The sequence below is a fragment of the Schistocerca nitens genome, chromosome 4 (genome assembly GCF_023898315.1).
Source record: "Schistocerca nitens isolate TAMUIC-IGC-003100 chromosome 4, iqSchNite1.1, whole genome shotgun sequence".
NCBI classification, from domain to species: domain Eukaryota; kingdom Metazoa; phylum Arthropoda; class Insecta; order Orthoptera; family Acrididae; genus Schistocerca; species Schistocerca nitens.
Window position 1 is genome coordinate 878782920 of NC_064617.1, and position 9130 is coordinate 878792049.

The 9130-nt window shown below is 41.0% G+C and overlaps 1 non-coding gene across 1 annotated transcript; it reads left to right on the forward strand.

Moving 5' to 3' along the window:
* The first annotated feature begins 228 nt into the window (after positions 1-228).
* Trnat-ugu (transfer RNA threonine (anticodon UGU)) lies at positions 229-303 on the forward strand. The gene has a single exon. It is a non-coding gene; the product is annotated as a tRNA-Thr (tRNA).
* The last annotated feature ends 8827 nt before the right edge of the window (positions 304-9130 follow it).

Here is a 9130-nt window from a genome sequence, read left to right on the forward strand (position 1 = left end):
TATATAGTTAAAAAATATGGGTTCCCGGCCTTTGACCTTCTTGTGCGAACGCACACGCTATGCCCGAACTCGTACGGGACTTGGTAGATTAATCTGCCACGAGTAATGAGTATGATGGGCAAACATCTATTAGGCGCACTACGAATGTAGTGTTGTGGACATGTTGGGAATGTGGATCTCACGGGGAGCGTGCAAGGGATAAGTCCCTGCAGACGCACTATCCTCTGTGCCCGCGGTGGCTCAGATGGATAGAGCGTCTGCCATGTAAGCAGGAGGTCCCGGGTTCGAGTCCCGGTCGGGGCACACATTTTCAACACGTCCCCAACGAAGTGTATCAACGCCTGCTTGCAGCTTGGGTGTCCATTTAATTATCATTTCATTTCTAGCAAAGCTGCATGGTCATATATAGTTAAGAAACACAGACTGTTGTTTTTTAATGTCTGATAACACCAGGTCCCAAGTCTTACTTAAAAGATAACCCTTGTCTCTATTAATAAGATCTGAGATAAACGAATCTCTATGGATTCTTTTGAAACACAGTCCCAATAGCGAGATGCAGGGGCAACCATTTGTGTCTAGTCATATAGCATTCTGTGTCCCTCGGTGAGACAGTGCTCTGCCACTGCAGATTTCTCAGGTTGAAGCAACTGTGTGTGCCGCTGGTGCTCAACACATCGGTCCTGAATGGTCCGGATTGTCTGACCAATATAAGCCTTCCCACAGTGGCAAGGGATATTGGACACATCAGGCTTCCTCAAACCCAAGTTATCCTTAACAGAGCCAAGAAGCGCTCTAATCTTGGCTGGCAGACGAAAAATACTTTTGATATGATATCTTTTCAGAATTCTTCGTATCTTCAAGGAAATGCTCCCAGCAAAAGGCAGAAAAGCCACCGATTTGCAGGTATCTTCTGATGGTTCAGGTGAAGGTCCAAACTGGAAAGCACGACCGATCTGTTTATCTGTATAGCCATTCTGCTTGAACACAACCTTAAGATGGTCCAATTCTTGTGTCAAGCTTTCTCCATCTGAAATGGCATAAGCTCTTCTCGCCAACGTCTGCAGGACCCCCATATGCTGGAATGATGGATGACAGCTAGAAGCATGCAGGTAACGGTCCGTATGCGTAGGCCTATGTGTAATAGGCTCTGCGATTATGTAGATGAGAAGCGACAATACGGATGCGCGGTGACGAGTGAAATGTGCCAACTTAAAGCATTGTCTTTAACCAAAGAACGAGGCATTACCAGTTTCAAAGCTAGCCGGGGCTGGCTATCAAGATTTTTCAACCGAAATGGTTTAGGTTCCTTCCGCCAGAACAAGGAAAAAAGTCAACATGGACTCTTTAAATGTATACCTTTAGAGTTATGAGCACTTGTTTTGTAGAATGGATGTCTTTCACCCTATCAAATCTGAACAGATAAGGGATGGTAAGGTCTTGTGGGACCAAACTGCTGAGGTCATCGGTCACTGAACAGGTATTCATAGCTCTTATGGCATGTAGTTTAGACCACATGTTTAGTGGACTTTTTTCCTTGGTTTGGTCCAGACTCCCTCCTTCCAAAACATGGAATAGAAGAGCTCTGTTTCATAATGTCAAAGATGAACATGTGCTCATAGCACTCCAGATGTGCATTTCAGAGCCCAGGTTTACTAGACATGTTTTTCTTGTTTTGATGTAAGGATCCTGTGGATAAAGTTTGTCGGAGTTTTTCTGCAACACCCAGTATAAGCATAGGGTATGTGTGTGTGTCTCCTCCCAAAACCCCAAATCAATTTCAATCAAATTTGACACAGAAACAGCAGGCCTTGAATCAGCACTGTGGGGTTTATAAACTCATAGCTCCAGTAGGAGCAAAGATATGGGCAAAAATGTGTCTCTTCCAGGCCCTGCATATAGGCTACCCTGCAAGACAGGCTTGTTGTGTGGGAACTGTATCACCTTGCCATCTCAACCTGCTTTGCAGGGCAGCATACATGTCAGGGGCAAGAAATGGTTTTCCCGGCCCACATGTACTCTGCCCAGGCAGGAAGGAGAGGAACAATCCATTGCATGATAAGAGTGATTCTGGCAAGTTTATTAGGATACAGGCACAAGTAAGAACATGTGTTCAGTATGGTAACATGGCATTGTCAACAGCTGCTCACAGCATACCTGTGTAATCAGTGTGATATGTCATCGTATGGTATCCTTCAGATCAGGAAGAAACCGAATACATCCCTGATAGACACGATCTTTCAGATTTCCCCACAGCCAGAAGTTGCACGATTTAGATTGAGGGATTTGGAAGGCTGTACATATTGACATTGCATAGAGATGATTCAGTTTCTCAAAGCAAATTTTCACCTGGCAAGTGACATGTGATGTTGCCCCATCTTGCATAAAAATAGTGATGTAGACACAGTTGTGTTCTTGCAAAGCTGGAATCACATGTTGCACAAGGAGGTCCTTATAACGTGCAGATGCCACTTTACACTTAACAGGCCATCAAAGAAAAATGGGATGAGAATGAAGGAGCTTGTGAAACCACACCACACCAGTCACATAAGCTGAGTGCAGTGGATGTTCCTGCAAGACACGTGGAGGAGTAGAATCCCATATGGGACAGTTTTGTGCATTCCTGGCTCCGTGCAGAATAAAATGTGCCTCACCCATCCAAATAATATTCCTGTATGTTATCTATTTCCATGTATGCCTGCTAACAAACGAAGGGCAAAGTCACGGTGTTGTAGCCTATCTTGGAACTTCATTTGGTGCACATTCTGGATACCACTGCAAAATGTGCTGCAAAATCTTTTGAACTGTTGGCCAGGAGAGAGGCAATTCCCCTGACACAGCTCGAGCACTGGCTGCGGAATTTGAGGTATGTACTGAGTGGTCGGTTATAGATACAGCAATTTCACCAACAACTGCCATAGGAATGGGCTGCCTCCCTCTCCATGCTGTACCATCTAATTCACCTGTTTCTTCAAATTTCTTGATCGTATTTCTTAGGCCATGAAGCCTATCCATAGCTGTTTCTGTTACAATATTTCTGCAATGCAGCACTGTTATTGCTCCCATTGAGATAAAACAACTTCACCAGCAGTTCACAGTCTTTCTTCTCAATAGCCATTGCCTATCATATGGAGAAGTTCAACCTTCTTAAATCTTTGCACCATCAGTCACTTCACAAAAGAAATCAACATGTGTCGCGAAGTGACAAACAGCATACTGACATCAAAACAGGAAACATTCACATTATGACTGCTTACTGCCCATATTTTCACTTCAGGACAGAAAAGAACTATTATTTTTTTCAGCATACTCCTCAAGCACACTGATTAATGAATACACCTACGATGTATACAGCCCACACTGCAGCAATCAGAACACCATCAGTTTAATTATAACCACTCAGTGTGTAGATGCAGAGGTGTTACCACCATCTTGATTTGACAGACGCTAGGTATTGAGTGAATGGGTGAGCTAGCTGTGACAAATGTGGACATGACTGACACTTAGGTAAGCTTTTAGTTTCAATAAATTAAAATTCATCTCAGGTTTCTATATTTTCTCCTGTAGAAGACATAGTGTTGTGAAATCAGCTGATACTTCTTGAAACACTGTATTTGATTTCATCTGTTGATCAATAAAGTGTGTCTTGACTGGCTCAGGTTACAATAACTTTTTAGGAAGGACTAGAGAACAGATGAAGAGGGTAAAAACCAATGTCATATGTGTCAATTTGTTGTAAACATTTGGTACATTTGATGTGTTCAACTATGATGACTTGGAGTACAGTGAACATCAGGAATCCAGTAAAACATCAAATCTCCAACATCGCTATGGCTGGAAAAATATCCTGCAAGAACGGGACCAACAATGAATGAAGAGAATCATTCAATGGGACAGAACTGCAACCCTTCGGCAAATTGCTGCAGCTTTTAATGCTGGGCCATCAGCAAGTGTCAGTGTGCAAACCGTTCAACGAAACATCACTGATATGGGCTTTTGGAGCTATAGGCCCACTTGTGTATCCTTGATGACTGCATAATACAAAGCTTTATGCCTTGCCTGGGCCCATCAACACCAACACTGGACTGTCGATGACTGGAAACATGTTGCCAGGTCAGATGAGTCCAGTATCAAATTTTATCGAGCAGATGGACGTGTAGGAGTATGAAGACAATCTCATGAATCCATGCACCCAGCATGTCACCAGGGGCTGGTAAAGCTGTTGGAGGCTGTGTAATGGCATGGGGCATGTGCAGTTGTAGTGATATGGGACACCTGATAAGTCTAGATAAGAGTCTGGCAGGTGACATGTACGCAAGCATCCTGTCTGATCACCTGCATCCATTCATGTCCATTGTGCATTCTGACAGACTTGGGCAATTCCAGCAGGACAATGTGACACCCCAAACATCTAGAATTGCTACTGAGGGGCTCCAGGAACACTCTTGTGAGTTTAAATACTTCCACTGGCCACCAAACTCCCCAGACATGGGAGACATGAACATTATTTAGCATATCTTGGATGCCTTGCACATTCTGTTCAGAAGAGATCTCCAGCCCCTCAAACTCTTACGGATTTACGGACAGCCCTGCAGGATTCGTGGTGTCAATTCCATCCAGCACTACTTCAGTCAGTAGTCGAGTCCATGCCACGTTGTGTTATGGCAGTTCTGCATGCTTGCAGGGCCCTACACAATATTATGCAAGTGTACCAATTTCTTTGGCTCTTAAGACAGAGAGAGAGTATGTAAGTTAAGTTGTGAAAACTATGCTATTGCCACCTAGCAAATAGCTGCCATAACTCAAGAGAGCAGCAGTATCTTGAGAATACAGGAAACATGCGCTAATTAGCATCTGGTGTTGTGATCTAGTGGTAGAATGTGTCGCTGATAATTGCTTATGGGATCAAATCCTGGCTGGGTCACATCTTTTCACTTCACCCCTCACCCTAGAATTCACCTCTCAAGGACGAGAAGATATGCATTTCAAAATATGATGACAATTTCAGGCACCAATGTCTGTTTACTCAGATCCACAATCACAATCACACTCTTAATTCACTGCAAATTCTTCAAACAGTGGGCAGAAGTATTGTACTAAATATGACCAGTGATGAAAAGATAACCACCTCACTTACAACTAGCACAAATCAAATGTTTTAATCAATAGTTTTCCTCCACTCCTTCGAGAACAATTGCCTAGTGAAAAAGCATGTGAATCCAAAATATGTGGCATTTTATTTTTTAAGCTACAAGTAAAAAGTTTTCTGAAAAACTGCTTCAGCAATTTTGCTTCGTTTACAAACAGTACATTCTTTTAGCAGCACAGCAGATGATCTCCTCAAACTGAACCTAGATATGTATACTATTCTTTTCATGACAGAGGGAAGAAGTCTGCTGTAAAGACTTCATGACAAAGAATCATGGCAATGAGTCTCAAAAACGCATCTCAGTGTCTATTATTCTTCACAAGAGGAGTAATGCAACATGAATTAAACATGTACATCATGGGTGTTTCTTCTTATTTTTTCTTTTATTTGTGCCACCTTAGCCAGTCTTCAATAAATATTGAATCAATCACAGACACATACACCCAAAATTTGTTGTAAACATATAACTTAAATCACGATGTGCTCTCATCACTGCCATGAGATGACATACAAACATATGTACCTCCAGACAACTATCCTACCATGGGCTGCTTGCATCGTGTAAGTTATATCAAAATAATGATGTTCAGTTACTTAATGTTGTTCTCTGACATTTATTCATAACACTACACAGTGACCCGCAAACAAAGTACTCTAAGCCACACAAGTCATCTGGCCATAGATGTTTAACACTATCTGTGCAAAGCCAGACAGGATGGCTAGTACATAATAAAAGTGTCCTTCATTCCTCACTCCTGAAGGAGGATTGGTTTTGGAACTGCAGAGGTCAGTTATGAAGGTATGGGTATCTAAAGAAACCTTTACTCATGACAACCTAATAAATGTAAGCATTGTTTATCTGTGCACACCGCTATAGCTCAGTCACACAATCCTGCAGCCCCATGTGAGTTATATGGAATGGCAGCCCTCCATCACCCATCCATAAGGAAGGTTTGGTTTGGAACTGTAGGGGTTAAGCATGTGTGTCAAAAGAGGGCACCACACCAGTGGACTTCTTATAGGGAGATGGTGAAGCAGCTTGGAATTAAGTACCAATGTGGCTGAGACTGGCCAGAATGTTCTTTCAAGAATGTTGTAGAATCTTCCAGAAGATTCGAGAATTTTCTAAATTACTAAGGTAGTCTGGAACTAACAGGAGTTGCATTACTTACACATTCCGGACACTCTCGGCACACTTGCAGTTATTCCAAAATCAACTCCAGCAAATGCATGTTTGAAGAAATCATTTCTCTGATCTCAAGTGAAGGAAGTACAATTAAGAAGAAACATGATAGTCCAAATTTCCAAGAAGCAAAATATTTTTGTAACACTGTCAATGGCCCAAATGAATTAATATACAGGGTGTTACAAAAAGGTACAGCCAAACTTTCAGGAAACATTCCTCACACACAAATAAAGAAAAGATGTTATGTGGACATGTGTCCAGAAATGCTTAATTTCCCTGTTAGAGCTCATTTTAGTTGCGTTCTTCCACCTACACTCAATAGAGCACGTTATAATGATTTCATACGGGATACTCTATCTGTGCTGCTAGAACATGTGCCTTTACAAGTACGACACAACATGTGGTTCATGCACGATGGAGCTCCTGCACATTTCAGTCGAAGTGTTCGTACGCTTCTCAACAACAGATTCGGTGACCGATGGATTGTTAGAGGCAGACTAATTCCATGGCCTCCACGCTCTCCTGACCTCAACCCTCTTGACTTTCATTTATGGGGGCATTTGAAAGCTCTTGTCTACACAACCCCGGTACCAAATGTAGAGACTCTTCGTGCTCGTATTGTGGACGGCTGTGATACAATACACCATTCTCCAGGGCTGCATCAGCGCATCAGGGATTCCATGCGATGGAGGGTGGATGCATGTATCCTCGCTAACGGAGGACATTTTGAACATTTCCTGTAACAAAGTGTTTGAAGTCACGCTGGTGTGTTCTGTTGCTGTGTGTTTCCATTCCATGATTAATGTGATTTGAAAAGAAGTAATAAAATTAGCTCTAACATGGAAAGTAAGCGTTTCCGGACACATGTCCACATAACATATTTTCTTTCTTTGTGTGTGAGGAATGTTTCCTGAAAGTTTGGCCATACCTTTTTGTAACACCCTGTATAAAAAGTTGCTTCAAGTTGGTTCTTTGAAAGAGCCACTTAAGCAGTAAGAAATTAAGTAGGTGATGGTATTCATTTAAAAATTCAAAACAAGAAATGATCTTGAACAGATACCAAATAATATAATTCATGCAAAGGTAATATCAGGAAAAGATACAAGAAAAAACAGAATTTATTTCATGGATTCCATTCATATCTACCCAATTGCTATTTCAGTTCAAAAGATAGAATTTCCAGTAAGATCAGCATTTAGTATCACTATAGACAATGCACAAAACAAATGTTAAGATGTTGTAATAATGTGAGAGAACCATAGTTTTCTCACATTTAGTTGCTTGTAGCTTGCTCTAGAGATAGGAAACCCATAGAATTTATATTTCTACTCACCAAATACAACAGTGGACTTAAAGAATATTGGAAAGTACTTTTTAGCATGGCACAATAACATTTCTATGATTTCTTTTATGTTCATTTTTACTATTTTAAGCAAATAATGGAAGCACTAGGTAGAGAGATACATCAAAATGACACCGACCACCAATCAAAGGAATCTTTCTCCCTCCACAAGGAAAGGTATGGCAACAAAACTGGAGAGAGGGGTACTCATCTACATGTACATTTACATGAATACTCTGCAAATCACATTTAAGTGCCTGGCAGAGAGTTCATCGAACCACCTTCATAACTCTCTATTATTCCAATCTCATATAGCACACGGAAAGAACAAACACCTATATCTTTCCGTAAAAGCTCTAATTTCTCTTATTTTATCATGGTGATCATTTCTTTCTATGTAGGTCAGCGTCAACAAAATATTTTCACAATTGGAGGAGTAAGCTGTTAATTGGAATTTCATGAGAAGATTCCTCCACAGCGAAAAATGCCTTTGCCTCAATGATGTCCATCCCAAATCCTGTATCATGTCCTTGACACTCTCTCCCCTATTTCGCCATAATACAAAACGTACTGCCCTTTGTTGAACTTTTTCGATGTACTTCATCAATCCTACCTGGTAAGAATCCCACACTGTGCAGCAGTAGTCTAAAAGAGGACGGACAAGCATAGTGTAGGTAGTCTCCTTAGTAGATCTGTTACATTTCCTAAGTGTCCTGCCAATAAAATGCAGTCTTTGGTTGGCCTTCACCACAACATTTTCTGTGTGTTCCTTCCAACTTAAGTTGTTCGTAATTGTAATTCCTAGGTATTTATTTGAATTTGTAGCCTTTACATTTGACTGATATATCGAGTAAGCGAAGTTTAATGGATTCCTTTTAGCGCTCATGTGGATGACCTCAAACTTTTCATTATTTAGGGTCAATTGCCAATTTTTGCACCATACATATATCATTTCTAAATCGTTTTGCAATTTGTTTTGATCTTCTGATGACTTTACTTACTGATAAACGACAGCATCATCTGCAAACAACCTGACAGCTGCTCAGATTGTCTCCCAAATTGTTTATATAGATAAGGAAAAGCAAAGGGCCTATAACACTGCCTTGGGGAATGCCAAAAGTCCCTTTTGTTTTACTCTATGACTTTCCATCAATTACTATGAACTGTGATCTCTGTGACAGAAATCACGAATCCAGTCACATAACTGAGACAATATTCCATAGGCAAGCAGTTTCACTACAAGCTGCTTGTGTGGTACACTGTCAAAAGCCTTCCAGAATACAAAAATACGGAATCAATTTGAAATCCCTTGTCGATAGCACTCATCACTTCATGTGAATAAAGAGCCAGTTATGTTTTACAAGAATGATGTTTTCGAAATTTGTGCTGACTGTGTGTCAATAGCCCATTTTCTTTGAGGTAATTCATAATGTTGAAAACTATATATGTTCCAAAA